This window comes from Schistocerca nitens, chromosome 2 (assembly GCF_023898315.1).
Source record: "Schistocerca nitens isolate TAMUIC-IGC-003100 chromosome 2, iqSchNite1.1, whole genome shotgun sequence".
NCBI lineage: Eukaryota > Metazoa > Arthropoda > Insecta > Orthoptera > Acrididae > Schistocerca > Schistocerca nitens.
The window spans coordinates 33,604,292-33,624,803 of NC_064615.1; the positions used below are offsets into that span (position 1 = coordinate 33,604,292).

Here is a 20,512-nt window from a genome sequence, read left to right on the forward strand (position 1 = left end):
AACGAGTGTACGCCTATGCACACGCCCTACCCACCTTATCTTGCTCTTACGGATCACCCAGCAAATACACGCCGGAGGCTATGGAGTTATTTCTCTTTTGTATTTTTGCCATTATCTATACGTATGAAACAACATTTACCCTTCTTTGCAGCTACATAATTTCCCATAGCATCGCCATAAACTTGAACCACATTAAATAAATCGATTGGTTGCAGCACTAGCAACTCTGCTATTGTTTCCTCTCAATTTGCTCTTCATACGGAATTATTGAGAACATCAAACTAATAATTAATAACTGGAGGACAAGAGTGTTGTCTGCGCCAGTATTCTCTCAACAAAATATTACATCCATAACTGATTTTTTAATTAGTTCCTCATTTCACGGCTCCTTTATATTCACACTAGATATTTAATGGAAGATACCGAATCCAGGATCGTAATGTTAGTAGCTAATCGAATACTAGAGAAGTATTTCATATTTAACTCGACTGAGTATTCTTGCTCTAATGATGCAAAGTGAAAATAAATATATAACATCTCAGCTCCGTAAAAGGCAGCAAACGGAAAGTAATGTAACAATTCATCAGCAGATATGACGCTCGTACATCCTGATAGCTCTACCGAGAAACCGGAAAAACCAAGCGGACCTTTTTTGCTGTGCTGCGTCATAAAGTGTCGTCTGCAGTCGTTGTACATCTCCCGCCAGATAAAATTCAGGATTCCCTCAACCCATCACTCCTCTTGCATCACCGTTGTTAACGTCTTCAGAATAACCTTGTTTGTAATCTTACTTGACCGAAGTTCAAGATGTTATTAAATACATCTGTTGTTGCACATTTCCCTTGCGCTTTTTTTCCTGTAAGATTTCTAACGTGAAGAATTATGCACAATTGTTACGTAAGGTAGGTAAATGTGCCAGTCATTATGATGGCTGTTCACACAAGTACAGTGAAGATGTCCTGTTCTTCCTTTTGACTGACGTGGAAACGGGTAGTTCTGAACTTCTGGATCTGCTACTTAATCAACTCGGATATTAAGTTGGTGCCTCGATCTGTAATTATTGTGTCGATAATGCCAAACTTTAATAACTAATTGTTCATCATAGCATGTGCCACTGGGCTCGCTTGTTAATTTGGGATTGTAATTATTGCGATATAATGTGGAAAGTGCTATTTTATGTTTAACAAGTAACGGTTACCTGTTGGTGTTAGTTGACTGGACCCAAAATGTCTCTCCCATCATTTCAAATGACTTGGACACCGCTGGACATTGCAATGGTACTGTTTGATACCTGAGACCAGCACATTGTGCACGCAGTATAAATAGATCGATTTACTTCCTCTTCAGCCTCCAACAGTATTCTTCAGGAATTCAGTGATCAGTTTCCCTTCATTCTCCATGACATGCTAATATGTGGTTGTGTACTTCTCTCATTATTTCGTCTTTCAAAACTGCAGGTACCATAACACGTAACCTATGCTTTGTCACCCTACACAAAAGCCCCTTATATGCCAGTAAATGCAGCTGTATCCTAAATAACTGGCAGTACATGTCAGCAGTCTGTGCTTTTTGCCACTCAGCCAGTCCCCTGCAAAGTGCTTATATGACCTCAATCTGTTTGCTGAAGCCATTGCTATTGTTACGTTCCCTGCTGTGTTTTTGTACTATCTTTTAATCGGATTCACTCTACTTTAATGCCCAATGGACTAATCTACTTGTTAGCTTTTTCAGACCTAGTATCCACTTATTGCTGCATTGTCCATCAGAACTTTGAATTTCCTAACATAGAGGTAACAATGAAAATGCGCAGTGCCATAAATGACACTCAACATTCTGTTCTCTGTGGTTCAGTAATTCTGTTCAGCTTTATTCAATCTTCTCGACACATATATTGCTGGATATTCTTTCCTATCTGTAACCTGATATGCAACACAGCCAGTCATCAGACTGCCTGTGTCAAAGGATGAGACGAATTCTTCTTGTAACCTGGAAGTATTAATACCTGGCTAATCGTTAGTTCCTCATTCTGTTTCTCGAATGTAACCTGATTGTCAGTTGACCACCGTAAGTTCACACTTCTTTCAACAAAAGAGTCAACAATCTAACAAATTCATGAACACTTTGATGAATTCTCTATAATACGAACACAGTCCTACAGACGATTGCAACTGTTTCGTTGTTTGCAGCTGTAAAGAATCAAGGGCAACAAATATCAATCTCGGATCAGTCTTTACAGCATATTGGTAATCACATGACCTAGATAGTTTACCTCTATTGATACAAAGTGACATTTTTCAGTACTTAATGTTAAACATGCTGTGTGCAACATCTTCAACACTTCCTTCAGTTGTTAAGTGTGCTTGTCTAGATCTTTAGAAAACACAATAATATTTTCTAAATAGATCATATTCTAGCACTCCGTCGTCAGGCCACAAGTGGCGCATCGGAACCATCCGACCGCCGTGTCATCCTCAACTGAGGATGCAGATAGGACGGGCGTGTGGTCAGCACACCGCTCTCCCGGTCGTTATGGCGGTTTTCTGTGACCAGAGCCGCTACTATTCGGTGGAGTAGCTCCTCAGTCGGCATCACGAGGCTGAGTGCACCCCGAAAAATGGCAACAGCGCATGGCGGCCCGGACGGTCACCCATCCAAGTGCCGGCCACACCCAACAGCGCTTAACTTCGGTGATCTGATGGGAACCGGTGTATCCACTGCAGCAAGGCCGTTGCCAGATCATATTCTGCCATGGTTTAAAGCCCCTAAACACAACATTCAGTAACGTATGGAACATGGCTGGTACATTTCTAAAACTGAGTGGAATCTGCTAACACTGATAATGATCCCATGCAACGGTAAACGTGGTCTCCTGTAACCACTTCCAACTGGTGATATTCACTCTTGTGGAGAAATATTTACATTGACCTAGATTGTTCAGAGTCTCCGTTATGTTCAGTATAGGATGTGTATCCATGACCGTTGCATTTAGATATTAGTAATTGTAATAAAATTTGTGTTTCTTTGTTCTCTCAGATGACTTCTTTGGAACAATGACATTGGCTACTTCCCGTAGAATATCACTCTCAGTAACTCCATCAGCCAACTACTGACTGATGAATTAATTCATTTCAGGCTGCAGGTTGCCTAGGTATTCTGTACTGGTGTACCATTACCAGCAACATCTGGTCTCAGCTTAGCCTCCCAACAGGAAATGGGAGCTTATTCCCTATTGGGATTCTAAGCTGACGCAGAGGTGTTGCCTGGCAGTGGTACACTGGGACTGAACAGATCCGCGAGACCTGTTACCATAGTTGCCATATCTGGCATTCCTTTTAAATACTTCACCTCCTCACGTAAAGCAGATGCACCGATGGTTTGCTTGCGGCACAAGTCTCCACATGACCCATCCCAATCGTCCTCATTCCGCTCGGTCACAGCGGCCGTCCCTTCATTATCAGCGAACCTTGCAACAATGTATCTCCTGCAGCTGTCGTACCCAGCTGGAACTACGTCCCACTGGGTTTGAAAATATGCCTCGAAAGATCAATTTTTGCATGATGCTCAGTCAGAAAATCTGTTCTTAGGATTATGTAACACCCCTCACTGACACGGAGTAATACTTCCATACCTTTCTGAAAATTCTTTGCTCCAGTACAGGAACTGAGAAGCGCTATCACTAGTATGATTCCACATCAGTGTCCACTACTCCATGTAACCTTTATCATGGGGACGTCAGTCTCTTCCTATTCAGGAAGTCCAGACTAATTACCGACACATGAGCTCCTGTGTTCACAAAACCCTATGTGCCATTCGTTTACCATGCCTGGCAAGCACACACATCTATCACAAAACACTCAGACAGAGGTACAAGGAAAATTACATTAATTCTTGCGACTCTAAGTAGTAATGATTTCATCGAATAACGTCGGCAAGTGCTACAGATAGCTGAAACTGCCTGTGCACGTGGTAATTCATGACCTGCTAAATTATAATACTGTCATCTCTCTGGCCATAAATAATACTCTCTAAAATTCCCCTTAAACTGTAAAACTTCCACAGTTTCTTCTGGTTTTATGAACTGTGCATTTAACATGGCTGTAAAAGAGACACAAAACTAAAAGGTCACTCACCAAAACTGTATTGCTGGACAGCACGCTGCCTGTCGGAGATGTGCTACATCTCCTAGAGACGCCAGCGACCACTTTGACACCATTTAGAATGACCGGGGGGTCGGCCGCTATGATGGGTGATGGAACGGGATAGTTGGAGGTCAGGATGTCGGTAGCACGCCTCTCATGTGGGAACGCCTTAGTACATGGTGAATGGAAGCCTGATAGACGTCTGACATGTCGTCAATGACACAACACCGGTAAACCACGCATTTATTAGTACTACGATAGTCCTGCCTGTGCTCACCTGCAGGACGTAAACGATACACAGCCGAAGGCGCTGTGGTCAGCATGCGGCTCGGCGATGTCGTGCTGGTGATGCAACGATGACGCCTACAGCTGCACTGCCAAGAGGCGACGAAGTAACCCCGGATGAGGTGTGGCACGGTGCGTCAAATCGCAATGTGGACCCACTGTAGAGGGGCAGATCAGAAGCTGTCAATCAGAAGTTTGCCTGCCCAAGTGATGGCGGATGAAAGGCTGCACGGCCCTGGACAAAAGCAAGAGGCCTCCAATGTGGAAGAGCAGAAGCAGCTGACCAAGAGCCCAATTGGCTCAGTGGTTAGAGGGCGCTAAGTCCACAGCATTGGACTAGGCACCAGTAGCAGGGCTGCAGATAGCAATGCCAGAATCCAGAGAAGGTGACTGGTTGAGCCATGTGAAGTCGTGGTCTCCTAGACCCATGGACCGACGTAGGTCCCCTCCCGGGACTGATGACCGGCAGACTGCGATACCTGTGACTAAAAATGACGAGTATTTATACGGTCTTAGACCAACCTTGTTTTGCAACGGTGTCGTTTCTTATCACGTAAGCCACAACAAGTCTATGACTCGGTCGTGAAGTAACTAGGCCACTGGTGATACAGTGTCTCTACCTTCCTGTTACGTCGTTGGTATTTCCACTCCAGCTGCGGCCTGTGATTTTGTAACCGCATGGTATCGTAGAACAGTTCTTGTATCAGCAGCAGGCCGCGCCGATGCAATAATGTTCGGTCAGCTCTGGTCTGACCCGCTTATGTGGCCTCTTGTATGAGCCGTAATAGGTGTCTTAATTTTTACTCAGCTGCGTCTAATTAAATATTTATGGCACAGTAATAAGTAAATTCTTCATCTTTGAAACTTGGTCCTACAGTGAGAAAGCAAATGAATAAACTGCTGGTGACAACCTAACAGAACCCGAAGAGTACCATTCAGAAAGTTTAAGCTAGGAAGCAAAGCAGGTCTTCTCTGAACATAAATCTTCGATATTCTTATAGTTGTCGGAAGGAAGATACGAATGTGGGGATAACTGGCGATAAGTTTACGCTGCTGCTCTCCGTGACTAGTAGTAACGAAAACGAAATCGTGATGATAATGCATATTGGTGACGATGATGTTCATGGCATTGGTGATATTGATGATGTTCATGTCATTGGTGACATTGATGACAACGATTATTTTGATGATGATTATGATTTTATTATTATTATTTCACGGTGACATTAATGACACTGATTATACGCTAATGATGATGATCATCATCATCATCATGAGTACAATTATGCAGGCGATGATAGTGGTAGTGACAATGATTATAATGGTAATTACTTTAAACTACACACAGAGGAGCTAGTGTGACTTAATTTTCAAGTCACTGAAAGGGTAATGTTAATTTCAGCATCAGTACACACAGTAAGTTTTATTTTATTGGTTTGAATGGTTATTAGCGTTACTGTCATGACGACTGTTGTAGCTTCCGACATAATTTTGTGACTTCTTTTAAACTGTGCACGTATTAGAGATATTTTCAGCACACACTGAGTCCACAGTAAGCACTTTGATCAAGGGAGATAATAAAGAAAGAAGGGATTGCTGCTTGTTGTCTTTTCTGTTTAGCTAGTAGCAATTTACGAAAGCAAAAGGATGATAATTTCTGAGACTGTCGGAATGGTAGAGTATCAGTATTCTCCCTTCGGATATAAAATTAGAATTAGTATCGTGCATCAAATTCGCTCATGCGAGTAGCATATACCGTAAATATTCTCTAATGGTCCGTACAAAATCGTCTTCATCGTCCGCGCTTTCGAGCTGATCCCTGCACTATCTACGCGATTTTTCGTCATCGCCATATTTCTATCACGGCTATAATATACGGGAGAGTGCATCGCACACGCCTTCTAGGCCGTCCTGATAAACTCTATTCTAATTTTACTTAGGTTGCTATACGTACTCTGGAAAATGAACGAACGTGTGTGTGTGTGTGTGTGTGTGTGTGTGTGTGTGTGTGTGTGTGTGTGCACGCGCGCGCGAGCGCGCGCGCCCGCGCGCGCGAATACACCTACTGAAAAAGCAGTTGGTTTCATCTTCTGGTCGTACTAAAAATTACGCAACGTGGTGTGAATAGATGGCTAACGTCCACTAATAATAATGAAATTAAAAAATGGGAATTTTGGTGCACTTCCACAGTTTCTTATTTATTGTGAAATGTGTTTGCTTTCTTCTACTCCAGCTTCCTCCCTTTTGCCTCTGATCATTTTCTAACTAGCACACTAATGGTAAGCGTATGTTCATCCCGTCATAAAGCATGTAAAATACAAACACGCTGTGTTTCCAAATCATTCGAAATACAAATACACTCCTGGAAATTGAAATAAGAACACCGTGAATTCATTGTCCCAGGAAGGGGAAACTTTATTGACACATTCCTGGGGTCAGATACATCACATGATCACACTGACAGAACCACAGGCACATAGACACAGGCAACAGAGCATGCACAATGTCGGCACTAGTACAGTGTATATCCACCTTTCGCAGCAATGCAGGCTGCTATTCTCCCATGGAGACGATCGTAGAGATGCTGGATGTAGTCCTGTGGAACGGCTTGCCATGCCATTTCCACCTGGCGCCTCAGTTGGACCAGCGTTCGTGCTGGACGTGCAGACCGCGTGAGACGACGCTTCATCCAGTCCCAAACATGCTCAATGGGGGACAGATCCGGAGATCTTGCTGGCCAGGGTAGTTGACTTACACCTTCTAGAGCACGTTGGGTGGCACGGGATACATGCGGACGTGCATTGTCCTGTTGGAACAGCAAGTTCCCTTGCCGGTCTAGGAATGGTAGAACGATGGGTTCGATGACGGTTTGGATGTACCGTGCACCATTCAGTGTCCCCTCGACGATCATCAGTGGTGTACGGCCAGTGTAGGAGATCGCTCCCCACACCCTGTGTGCCTCGGTCGTATGCAGTCCTGATTGTGGCGCTCACCTGCACGGCGCCAAACACGCATACAACCATCATTGGCACCAAGGCAGAAGCGACTCTCATCGCTTAAGACGACACGTCTCCATTCGTCCCTCCATTCACGCCTGTCGCGACACCACTGGAGGCGGGCTGCACGATGTTGGGGCGTGAGCGGAAGACGGCCTAACGGTGTGCGGGACCGTAGCCCAGCTTCATGGAGACGGTTGCGAATGGTCCTCGCCGATACCCCAGGAGCAACAGTGTCCCTAATTTGCTGGGAAGTGGCGGTGCGGTCCCCTACGGCACTGCGTAGGATCCTACGGTCTTGGCGTGCATCCGTGCGTCGCTGCGGTCCGGTCCCAGGTCGACGGGCACGTGCACCTTCCGCCGACCACTGGCGACAACATCGATGTACTGTGGAGACCTCACGCCCCACGTGTTGAGCAATTCGGCGGTACGTCCACCCGGCCTCCCGCATGCCCACTATACGCCCTCGCTCAAAGTCCGTCAACTGCACATACGGTTCACGTCCACGCTGTCGCGGCATGCTACCAGTGTTAAAGACTGCGATGGAGCTCCGTATGCCACGGCAAACTGGCTGACACTGACGGCGGCGGTGCACAAATGCTGCGCAGCTAGCGCCATTCGACGGCCAACACCGCGGGTCCTGGTGTGTCCGCTGTGCCGTGCGTGTGATCATTGCTTGTACAGCCCTCTCGCAGTGTCCGGAGCAAGTATGGTGGGTCCTACACACCGGTGTCAATGTGTTCTTTTTTCCATTTCCAGGAGTGTATATTGCGTTTCCGCATATGAGGGATGATGTCTATTTAGATTTCGCACCAGTCACAAAAGAATGGCGCTCCTAGTGCCACTACGAGGATGCAAATCGGATTTGCTTCAAATACACGCTGTAACGGTCGAGAGCAGTAGTTACCTTCGGCACTGGACGTGGTAAGTTGATATTAGTAAAGAATGTCTTTAAGGCGGAAAAGACTCCATTGTCAGAATTCCACTGAGTTTGAAAGAGGTCGTGTAATATGGCTACGAGAAGCAGGATGTTCCTTCTTCGATACTGCAGAAACACATAGCAGGAATTTAGCCACTGACTTGATTTCTGTCAGTGGTTGGCACCACTGTGACAGATGATGTTTTCCAACAGAATAACACTCGCCCATATACCACTGTTGCAGCCCACTATGATCTACAGATTGTCGAAATGTTTCCTTGGCCTGTTCGATCACCAGATCTGTCTCCGGTCGAGAGCATATGGGACATCACCGGACGACAACTTCAGCGTCACCCACAACAAGCATTAACCGTGCCTGTAATGACCGACCAAGTGCAACAGACGTGGAACTTCATTCCGCAAACTGACATCCGGCACCCGTACAATACGATGCAAGCACGTTCGCATGCTTGTATTGAACATTCTGGCGGCTACATCGGTTATTATTAACGTACCAGGATTTCACATTTGCAATAGCTTATCTCGCTCTTACATTAATATGTGATCTTGCTATGTTAATCACTTAAATATATTACCTAGACAAACGAGTCGAAAATTGCCGCGCGGAATTAGCCGAGCGGTCTTAGGCGCTGCAGTCATGGACTGTGCGGCTGGTCCCGGCGGAGGTTCGAGTCCTCTCACGGGCATGGGTGTGTGTGTTTGTCCTTAGGATCATTTAGGTTAAGTAGTGTGTAAGCTTAGGGACTGATGACCTTAGCAGTTAAGTCCCATAAGATTTCACACACATTTGAACATTTTTTTGAGTCCCAAAATTTTATTACTGTCCATTAATTATGTTATGGTGTTGCGACTTTATTCCGTTAGTTTATATTCACTTGGTATTATCCTTTCAGTTTACCTATTTGTGATTTCTAGAAATAGCATATCTTAGCTGTAAACATGAAACCAATGTTTATGATTAATATTAAACGTAATCCAAGCTGTCATTAACTTTCTCTAGAGCTAACATCGATTTATGTGATCTTGTTGTGGACTTCAGTCCGCAGACTGGATGATGACATGCTAGCCTATACACGATTCTTCATGTCTGCACAACCACTGCGACCTACATCCGTTTGAACCTGCTTACTGTAGACTGGCCTTGATTGCCCTCTACAATTTTCGTCCTCCAGACTTCATCCATTACCGAATTTGGACGTCAGTGTATGCGAATAAACTGTGAAGGAACCATGTGAAAGTGTGTAGGTACGAGACAATAAACCATGTGTACGAATTGCACCGATTACTACCTATCCAGATCGGATTTATTTGATAAATTAAAAATGAATGGCCACAAAGTTAGAAGTGTTTCTTATTTGAAATAAATAAGTTTCAATCTGAACTGTACCTCATTTTGCGCAAAGTTGTGGTATAGACAATTGTGTATTCAATTCGCTGCTGTTCAAAGGCTAACCAATATGACTCAGTATTAGGGGCGCAAATGCAACCGTTCACTACCAATCCCCTTTGCAGATGGGCCACGTGAAAAATAGGTAGTGAACGAGCCCGAGTAGAGTTGCATGGGGAAAGCGGGCGTCTATGAAATAAAGTGGCAGGATTGTAAGATGAGGTATGTGAGGTGAAAGGGGAGAAACTTTAAAATTAGGTTTAAGGAGCATAATAATAAAGAGAATGGCTTAGTAGCGATGCCTAAGCACCTCAAGAATCAGCAGAATTCGTTGGGTAGCATCACAGACAGCATGGAAGCATTGCGATTTTAAGAGAAAGGGTGGTTGCTATCAAATTTAGAGGAAGCAGATCTTTTTGTGCTTTTAGAGAGGACTGCATAGACGTGATGAATGAAAAGACAGAGAGGTGTCCAAGGGTCTTTTCTGGGCCTACTATAGCAATGTTCTTGTTGAGAGGCAACAGCCAACTTATTCTGCTCAGTGGGAAGTTATAATGTTTCCTGATCGTTATTTTGTACGAGTGAACCCATTGCTATAGTGATTCCTAGAATTTGTAGGAACTGACATACAATTGTCACAGATTGCACAGTAGCATCTTTGAGGGCTGTGATACATACGTTACAGGATATTACTTTCTTTGGTAGATAAGGCAGTAATCTTTAATCTACATCCTAGCTTTGTGAGAGTATATGCGCCAACATGAGATGTTCTAGAAAGAGTTTTATTTTTGACAGTGCATGTTTGCTGCTGGCTTTTTATTTCTAACGGTGCCTAAAGGCGTAGTAATTTTTAGGTATGTTACGCTGGAAGACAATGTAGATAGACTAGCAGAGAAACCCGACGTTATCCAGGTATTTATTTATAGCTATGCGTCGCCGCCCGTACCAAGCGGCGGCTGGCTTTGTGCTTAATGTTTATGAGGTCGTACTCCCTGATGTACGGGTCGTACAATGATATAATTTTGTAAGTACGTTCAGCGGCCTATGTGGATACTGTCTGCAAAATACGCTGCGGATGGAGTTAGCAGCAACGAAGAAATAAATTTAAACGTCGTGTACAATGCGGCAGTTTTTTACGCATCATACTGTTTATGGCGTCATATCTCCTCAAATGTGTGTCGTAAAACGATATAATTTTGCACTTACATTCAGTGGTATATCTGAATACCGTACGTAAAATTGTCGCGAATACAGTTAGTTGTAAAGAAGTAATAAATTGTAATGCCATGCCCTATCGGTACGTTCACTGGATGAACAGCGGAAAAATAGTAAGCGATAAACTTTTTCCCTTTCATCATTTCGTAGGGGTTGTCAGTGAGAATAAATTTCGTATAAATCTGAAATTATATGTAAAGTTTGTCGCAAATCGCTAAGTGCTGTCATTCTGGATTAATGTGTCGCAGGTTACGCTTTTTTCACTCCCAACCCCGTCCCTTTATAGGTAGGTGATTCTTACACCCCCCCCCCTCCTCCCCCACAACTCCATAGCAACTGTCGCCTGACCATAAGGTATATATGTACCAAGTTTGGATGAAACTCATCCGTTGGTTTAGGAGGTGGCGTGGGACATGAGCATGACATTAAAGCAAATTACTTTTGCATGTACGATCTGAAAAGTCAAACAACCAACTGTCGCTCGTCTTCATGATATTATCATGTTCAGACAAAGAGAATAACATTTTCGTCACGCATTTCGGTGTTATCCGTTAAGTGTTTTTCATGTTGTGCAGCCATTCTATAACTTTCAGTAAGCACCATTTGTCACAGAGGGCGATGTATTTACCATAACATGTCTCGGGACAACACAATCCATAAACAAATTCAATAAAAATGGATCTGAGCACTATGGGACCTAACATCTGAGGTCATCAGTCCCCTAGAACTTAGAACTACTCAAACCTAACTAACCTAAGGACGTCACACACATCCATGCCCGAGGCAGGAGTCGAACCTGCGACCGTAGCGGTCGCGCGGTTCCAGACTGAAGCGCCTAGAACCGCTTGGCCACTCCGGCCGGCCGAATTCTATAGATAAGGAAACACCAATCGATACATCTCAATACTAGACATACTGACAACCATGTAAATCCAAGAGAGGGTCCCTGAATTGTTGGAAAAACGGTTTTTTTTTCCTGCTGTAACACATCAAAGCAGTGTATGACTACAGTCACATACACCTCCATCATTATGGTTTTTTACCACGACTTCGAGGTCTGTGTCAGGTGCTAAACCGACATTAATATGTTTCACTCCACTGGCACTCACAGAAAACTGGACACTGCATGGTGTAAGATATGCTGCCGTAGCTTCCACAACACACACAGGTGATTGAAATAAAAGACAGACGGGGTGTTCCTTATTTACAAAAAATGCAGAAGATATTGCGACATATGGAAACTGGAGGAGTTTTGCGACATCATTTAGCATTTCCAAACATTTGCCGAAAGATGACTGATGACCTCTACATTTAAAGTCAACCTTCACAGTGACGTGACAGCAGATATCTTCGTGCCCTGTTTTGATTGATCCCTCATATTGCTGTCACGTACACGGTCACTGTTCTGGAGCAGCCCATCCTGAGAGATACCAATGAGAGTGGTATGAATATGATTCATCAGTGGTTGTTATCATCTAGAGATGTCTCGACAGGAGTAGTAGTGGAGAGGACCAATTTAGGAATTCTGTAGTGCTTGAGAGAAGATTCAATATGACGGGTGTTTGCGCTGGACAATTATTCCCACCATGTAAATTGATTGGTTGACTGCTTGGTGACAGTCGCTCTGACCTCTGAGCATTTCGTACTGCAGGCTTGTGGACAGCATGGGATGGGCATTCGTCTGATGATTTTCCTGACGTTTCGTGCTGGCGAAACATCAGAAAAATCATCAGACTAATGTCGGCCGAAGAACAGGCAGTTTTAAGAAAAAACACATTTCTAAGTAGAATTTCTCAATAAACTTTTCACCATTTTAAGCACAAAATTCCAATTCATTTTATGGGCTTAAAAACTGAGTAAGTTATTTTTTACGCATCTACTACTACTGCCAAGACAGAGGGTTATAAACACTAAACATTTGGCACAGATTCGAGGGAGACAATTTCGCCAATCCGCATTAGTGGCGATGATTATTCAGACAGGCGCCCACAAACCTCTCTGACTTTTTCTTCTCCTCTAAGTCCTTCGATTGGAGTTTTGATGCCGATACTAGGATACAATGGGATCCTGAGAACTCTCTTAAGCCGTCGGCACACGGACCGTGCATCAGAACGTTGAGCGTTGAGCGTGCCGTGTTTCTGACGTCATAGCGTGGAATAGCACGTTCGGGAGTCTTTCCGAACGTGCAGAGCAATATCTGGCATGTCAGATATTCTGAACGTGCGTCTGAGCGTTGACCAATGAGATGGCACAACACCATCCACGTCACATACACGCCCTCTCCCTTCAGCACAGAGTTGTGAGGCGCCATATTGGCATTCATTTCAAGTCTGTACGTGTATGTGCCGTTTCTGACAAGGGAACCTCCCCATCGCACCCCCCTCAGATTTAGTTATAAGTTGGCACAGTGGATAGGCCTTGAAAAACTGAACACTGATCGATCGAGAAAACAGGAAGAAGTTGTGTGGAATTATGAAAAAATAAGCAAAATATACAAACTGAGTAGTCCATGTGGAAGATATCCAATATCAAGGAGAGTGCGAGCTCAGGAGCGTCGTGGTCCCGTGGTTAGCGTAACGAGCTGCGGAATGAGAGGTCCTTAGTTCAAGTCTTCCCTCGAGTGAAAAATTTAACTTTTTGTTTTCAGTTTATGTGACAAACTCTTATGTTTTCATCACTTTTCTGGGAGTAATTCTCACATCCACAAGAAAACCTAAATCGGGAAAGGTAGAAGAATCATTGTACCCATTCGCCAAGTGTACTAGTTAGGTGGGTCAACAACATATTCCTGTCATGTGACGCACATGCCGTCACCAGTGTCGTATAGAATATATCAGACGTGTTTTCCTGTGGAGGAATCGGTTGACCTATGACCTTGCGATCAAATGTTTTCGGTTCCCATTCGAGAGGCACGTCCTTTCGTCAACTAATCGCACGGTTTTGCGGTGCGGTCGCAAAATACAGACACTAAACTTATTACAGTGGACAGAGACGTCAATGAACGAACGGACAGATCATAACTTTGCGAAAATAAAGTTTTCAGTCGAGGGAAGATTTGAACCAAGGACATCTCGTTTCGCAGCTGCTCACGCTAACCACGGGACCACGGCGCTCCTGAGCTCACACTCTCCTTAATATTGCTTATCTTAAGCATGAACTACTCAGTATGTATATTTTGTTTATTTTTTCATAGTTCCACAGAACTTCTTCCTGTTTTCTCGATTGATCTGTGTTCAGTTTTTCAAGGCCTATCCACTGTGCCAACTTATAACGAAATCTGAGGGGGGTGCGATGGGGATGTTCCCTTGTGAGCACCAACAAAGTCAGAATCGCTGGAAAACCCGTTGTTAACTGTGTGATTCGTTCCAATAAAATAATGAAAAACCTCATATTCGTGGGGTTGGTTCTTTTGGGGAAGGAGACCAGACAGCGAGGTCATCGGCCTCATCGGATTAGGGAAGGACGGGGAAGGAAGTCGGCCGTGCCCTTTCAAAGGAACCATCATATTCGTGGCAAAAGAATTATTGTAACTTGCATATTATGAGAGTATGCTATTTGAAGGCAGCGACACACTGAAGATCCACCCAGGACCCATTGTTCTTGGTACAGTTTGTTACAATTAAATTTCAATCAGTAACATATCTACGATTAAAGTTTTCAGCAGGTGGTAACATGCTATGATTTGTTACAGGTATAGTGTATTTGGTTTAGCGTTGTGAGTAGCGTCACTGATTCGTAAAAAATTGTAAAGTACGGCGGGGTTCGCTTCCCCAAGCTTGCAAATTTTTTTCCTAACATTTGCGCTCTTATTAGATTCTGATACCATCTTATTAGTTTAATATAAGTATATACTATAATATTTGATCTTATATAAATCTAAGTTCACCTTATTTCGAGGGGTGAGTTTGTTCGATTGGCTTAATCTACAGGAAAGCTTGCGCTACTTGTAAAAGATATTTTGCTCCTTTTTTTACGCTTCGTAATTCACATGTTGCAAAGATTCTGCCACTGGGTAGAAACAGTGATCAAGTAATACTGACCTTGGGGTTTTACCAAAATGTGGGAATGGTGAAATAATGTTTATCTTATTTGGAGAAGTATTGCAAATTTGTATCGCACTGTTTGTAATGGAACTTTTATAAGCCTGTGTCCTTATTGATTGGACATGGTTCTTTCCTTTTCGTGGACGATGGAGGAAATTTGCGCTTTAATAGAGCTAACGTGGGAATTTTACGCCAGCCCGTTTAGTAAACAGTGTGATTTACGAACTAGAAACATCCCGCAACTGCCGCTGGAGTGCGTTGCGATCGCGTATACCACGTTGGGGCCCACGTACCGTATGCACAAGTCGCATCGTTCCTGAGCGTTCAGCAGCACGTTGAACTTGGCACGCTCAACGTTAACGTTCGACAGCACGGTCCGTGTGCCGGCGGCTTTCGCTTTCTCTCTACAGGAAGAGCACGCAACGTACCCATAACTACACCCCCTTCCGACAAGGACGACCCATATTTCAACACGTCCTAAAGTGCATTTTATCTTAAACATCAAAAACTACCAATACAATAGAATAAATTAAACAATCATTTTGAAGAAAATTAAACAATATTTGTCAGTGAAAAAAGTTGTTGTATTCGTCTACCGAAGATTATTATAGAATGTGATCGGTGCCGCACGTCTCCTGGTTCGTGTAAATAATTGTAGGAAATCAGCGCGCTCGGTCATCAGGCCCGTCGACAGGCGAGGTGCAACCGTTTATGGAGTGTTAGTCCCTGTGTGTATCAACAGAGAGAATTCACGCACAATGATTCTACCTCTTGGAGACCTAGGAATGGGCTTCTGTCGTTTCCTCTCGAGCAGTAGCTTTCAGTTCGATTGTACAAGTAATGACGTGCTGGTGGTCCTTCACAGATGGAAAACTGTGAGGTCATCAACGGCGGTGAAGCAGAGATTAAGGCTTCAGATAAAAAAGTGTGCTTAGATTCGTCGCAAGGCCCTCATAATCGTGCCCGACTAGCTTATAAGAATTATGAAACGGACCATTCGCTTGTGTAAAAATTATCTGCCTGAGTATCTCACATTCTCTGAATGTCTGAAAGAAGATATGAATGTGACTACTTGATCGTAGGTGGCAGGTGAAGTCTTTGAGAGCCTGGTACAAATGGTAAGTCACGCGCTTCTGAGAACGTAATCCACGCTCTCAACCGGCAATAAATCTCTCCCGACAGTGCATTCTCGTCTGACATACAGTGGTCAGACAGCAATTTTCTTGTCATTCACATTACATCAGCTTGATCGATGTCTCGAAGAAACATGTCACATCCTCATACGGTAAACTGAACTTGCATGTGCAGTATCATTTTGCAGCTGTACGTTTTGCATATGCCTGCAATGCCGTCCGAAAAATAGCTATAAGCCAACCCGTCAAATCCCGTTTTTATATCAGAGAAATTTCTCAGATATCGAGTTGCAGCTACAGTTTTTGTGTACGACTGCCTTTAGTTTGACTACAGTTACTTTGATTCGGTCCAATCGCGTAAAGAACGGCTGCTATTTTTGCTGACATCACACATGAACGTGGAAATCAGTGCTCAAAGCAGATCAATGAAATCACATTCACTGTTGTAATACGCCACCACATGGAGCATTATTGACTTGAATGGTGAGCCGTAACAGGAAATGACGTGAAGAAAAAGGCAATCGTCTGGAAAGATATGGTGTCATATTTTCTCTGTTAGAAGCATATTTAACGAGGCGTTAGATTCTATGTTGTATTCTATCGAAAATGGGGACCTAGGAACGACGGAGAGGCTTCGTCCCCCCACGGCAGTCCTCACTGGTTCACAACCGGCTACAGCAGTCCACCCCCCCCCCCCCCCCCCCCCCCCGCCGCCCCACACCGAACTCAGGTTTATTGTGCGGTTCGGCCCCCGGAAACGTCACATTCCAGACGAGTGTAACCCCAAATTTTGCGTGGTAGAGTAATTATGGTGTACGCGTACGTGAAGACAGTGCTTGCACAACAACCGCCGACATGGTGTAACTGAGGCGGAATAAGGGAAACCAGCCCGCATTCGTCGAGGCAGATGGAAAACCGCCTTAAAAACCATCCACAGACTGGCCGGCTCATCGGACCTCGACACAAATCCGCCGGCCGGATTCGTGCCGGGGACCAGGCGCTCCTTCCCGCCCAGAAAGCCGTGCGTTAGGCCGCACGGCGAACCTGGCGGGCTAGATTCTATGTTACTAAATGATGACACAAAAACTCACGGCTTCCAGGAGGGATCGTGAAACCATTACGTACCGCTATATACTTTTTTGTGTGTTTTCTGACTGCCTTGGTAAGGACCACCACTAGTTTCAGCATCTTCATCACAGAGTAGTACACTCAATATCCTCAGATATTTGTTGGAAATGTTCGAGTCGCTGTCATCTCCTATATTTCTTCCCGCTACAGCTGCCTCTAGCACCGTGCAAGTTATCCTACATGTCTTAACACATACACTCCTGGAAATGGAAAAAAGAACACATTGACACCGGTGTGTCAGACCCACCATACTTGCTCCGGACACTGCGAGAGGGCTGTACAAGCAATGATCACACGCACGGCACAGCGGACACACCAGGACCCGCGGTGTTGGCCGTCGAATGGCGCTAGCTGCGCAGCATTTGTGCACCGCCGCCGTCAGTGTCAGCCAGTTTGCCGTGGCATACGGAGCTCCATCGCAGTCTTTAACACTGGTAGCATGCCGCGACAGCGTGGACGTGAACCGTATGTGCAGTTGACGGACTTTGAGCGAGGGCGTATAGTGGGCATGCGGGAGGCCGGGTGGACGTACCGCCGAATTGCTCAACACGTGGGGCGTGAGGTCTCCACAGTACATCGATGTTGTCGCCAGTGGTCGGCGGAAGGTGCACGTGCCCGTCGACCTGGGACCGGACCGCAGCGACGCACGGATGCACGCCAAGACCGTAGGATCCTACGCAGTGCCGTAGGGGACCGCACCGCCACTTCCCAGCAAATTAGGGACACTGTTGCTCCTGGGGTATCGGCGAGGACCATTCGCAACCGTCTCCATGAAGCTGGGCTACGGTCCCGCACACCGTTAGGCCGTCTTCCGCTCACGCCCCAACATCGTGCAGCCCGCCTCCAGTGGTGTCGCGACAGGCGTGAATGGAGGGACGAATGGAGACGTGTCGTCTTCAGCGATGAGAGTCGCTTCTGCTTTGGTGCCAATGATGGTCGTATGCGTGTTTGGCGCCGTGCAGGTGAGCGCCACAATCAGGACTGCATACGACCGAGGCACACAGGGCCAACACCCGGCATCATGGTGTGGGGAGCGATCTCCTACACTGGCCGTACACCACTGGTGATCGTCGAGGGGACACTGAATAGTGCACGGTACATCCAAACCGTCATCGAACCCATCGTTCTACCATTCCTAGACCAGCAAGGGAACTTGCTGTTCCAACAGGACAATGCACGTCCGCATGTATCCCGTGCCACCCAACGTGCTCTAGAAGGTGTAAGTCAACTACCCTGGCCAGCAAGATCTCCGGATCTGTCCCCCATTGAGCATGTTTGGGACTGGATGAAGCGTCGTCTCACGCGGTCTGCACGTCCAGCACGAACGCTGGTCCAACTGAGGCGCCAGGTGGAAATGGCATGGCAAGCCGTTCCACAGGACTACATCCAGCATCTCTACGATCGTCTCCATGGGAGAATAGCAGCCTGCATTGCTGCGAAAGGTGGATATACACTGTACTAGTGCCGACATTGTGCATGCTCTGTTGCCTGTGTCTATGTGCCTGTGGTTCTGTCAGTGTGATCATGTGATGTATCTGACCCCAGGAATGTGTCAATAAAGTTTCCCCTTCCTGGGACAATGAATTCACGGTGTTCTTATTTCAATTTCGAGGAGTGTATTTGATACTATTAGACTTATTTTAGCGAGGCATGTCATCTTTGCCTGCGCTATTCTTCTTTTTATATCCTCCTTTCCTCCGTCGTTCTTGATTTTGCTTCAGAGATAGAACTCCATCACTTCTTCTATTTCCCCAATTTCGACGTTTGGAGTGACGCTAATCTCATTTCTGCTGCACAGTACTTCGTCTTTCTCTCACTGAATGAAAATCCATACTCTGTAGTCAGTAGACTGTTCAACTCATTCAACAACTCTGGAAGTTCTTTCTCATTTACGCAGAGGACATCTTATGTAGATATCCTTTCTCACCGAATTTGCATCTCACTCCTGAACCTTATTTTCTTCCGGTCTTATCGTTAGGGATTCCGTTATAGAAGTGTAAAAATATTTTGTTAGATTGGAAAGAAAGAAGCCTCGAGTTTAATCTCCTGTCGTCGTCAACATCATTAGAAGTGAAATATTATTCAGATTTGACAAGAATTTCAGAAGGGGACAACGACGGAGGGAATTATTCTAGAATAAACAGCAAGCCATTTAGATTTGGTTGTTGAAGCTGCTAGAGCCCGCCTCACTCAGAGTGAGATTCACTGTAGGTTTACTTGCTCGCTCAATCGACGGCTCTCTAGCAGGCTCCATCGTTTCTAGCCGGCTGTCCTATATGGAGCTTCGCATGTTTTCCATGACAGCGCGATGCTGTCTTCCTTATGAGGTTCTCTGAGTGCTAGCTGAACTGGCCAATCAGGAACTTTGTTGGCGTCTGACGTTACAGGCCGCAGGATCAGGTACGCTGGTTAACTTGCGAGACGAAACAGGATGTCGCATTTCCAACAGCTGGTCTTTCTCAACAGATTTTAAAGAAACTGGTTGATGTGATCACACGAAAATACTTTCGTCCAGTTATAAATGGGTTTCCTTGATAGCTGGGAGAACACTCATCAAACAAGAACACCTGAAACATTAGTTCGCTTTATTTCGTATTGAATAAAAGATTTACTTAACTTTGACACACTACTTTATGACACGATTCCTGTACAGTTCTCAACTGTCATTGACTAGAAAATCATCAATTGCATTTACTAACAAACTGTTCTCTTTCAGCACAAAATGCAATATTTACGGCAGCACTTTACATCAGAAACTTGGAATCACACGTTGGTCCCACATTATGTTGTTGACTCTTTCGGATGAGGTCACAAGCTGGCTGGAGTTCTTGCGTATCGACACTATATTGACCTCGGTGTGAGGGCGCTGCTATGCTGAAGGGGAGCTGTGGTCTTGTGGACTATCTCCCATTCACCGTTGCGAAATTCTGCCTCATTCTACCTTCCTCAGCACCATTAAAATTTTTCCCAAAAATTTTGGCATGCAAACAAAAAATGGTTCAAATGGCTCTGAGTATCATGGGACTTAACATCTGTGGTCATCAGTCCCATTAGAACTTAGAACTACTTAAACCTAACTAACCTAAGGACATCACACACATCCATGCCCGAAGCAGGATTCGAACCTGCGACCGTAGCAGTCACGGGGTTCCGGACTGAGCGCCTAGAACCGCTAGACCACCGCGGCCGGCGCATGCAAACATATTCGCGCTGTTTTTAACATACAACTCACATCTCACACCCACA

At 45.0% G+C, this 20,512-nt stretch overlaps 1 protein-coding gene and 1 pseudogene across 5 annotated transcripts in view; one reads left to right on the top strand and one right to left on the bottom strand.

Moving 5' to 3' along the window:
- Window positions 1–20,512, top strand: part of LOC126235694 (G protein-activated inward rectifier potassium channel 3-like) — a 690,709-nt gene that overhangs the window by 519,910 nt on the left and 150,287 nt on the right. The window lies entirely within an intron of this gene.
- On the bottom strand, window positions 2,616–2,733 carry LOC126238457 (5S ribosomal RNA; annotated as a pseudogene).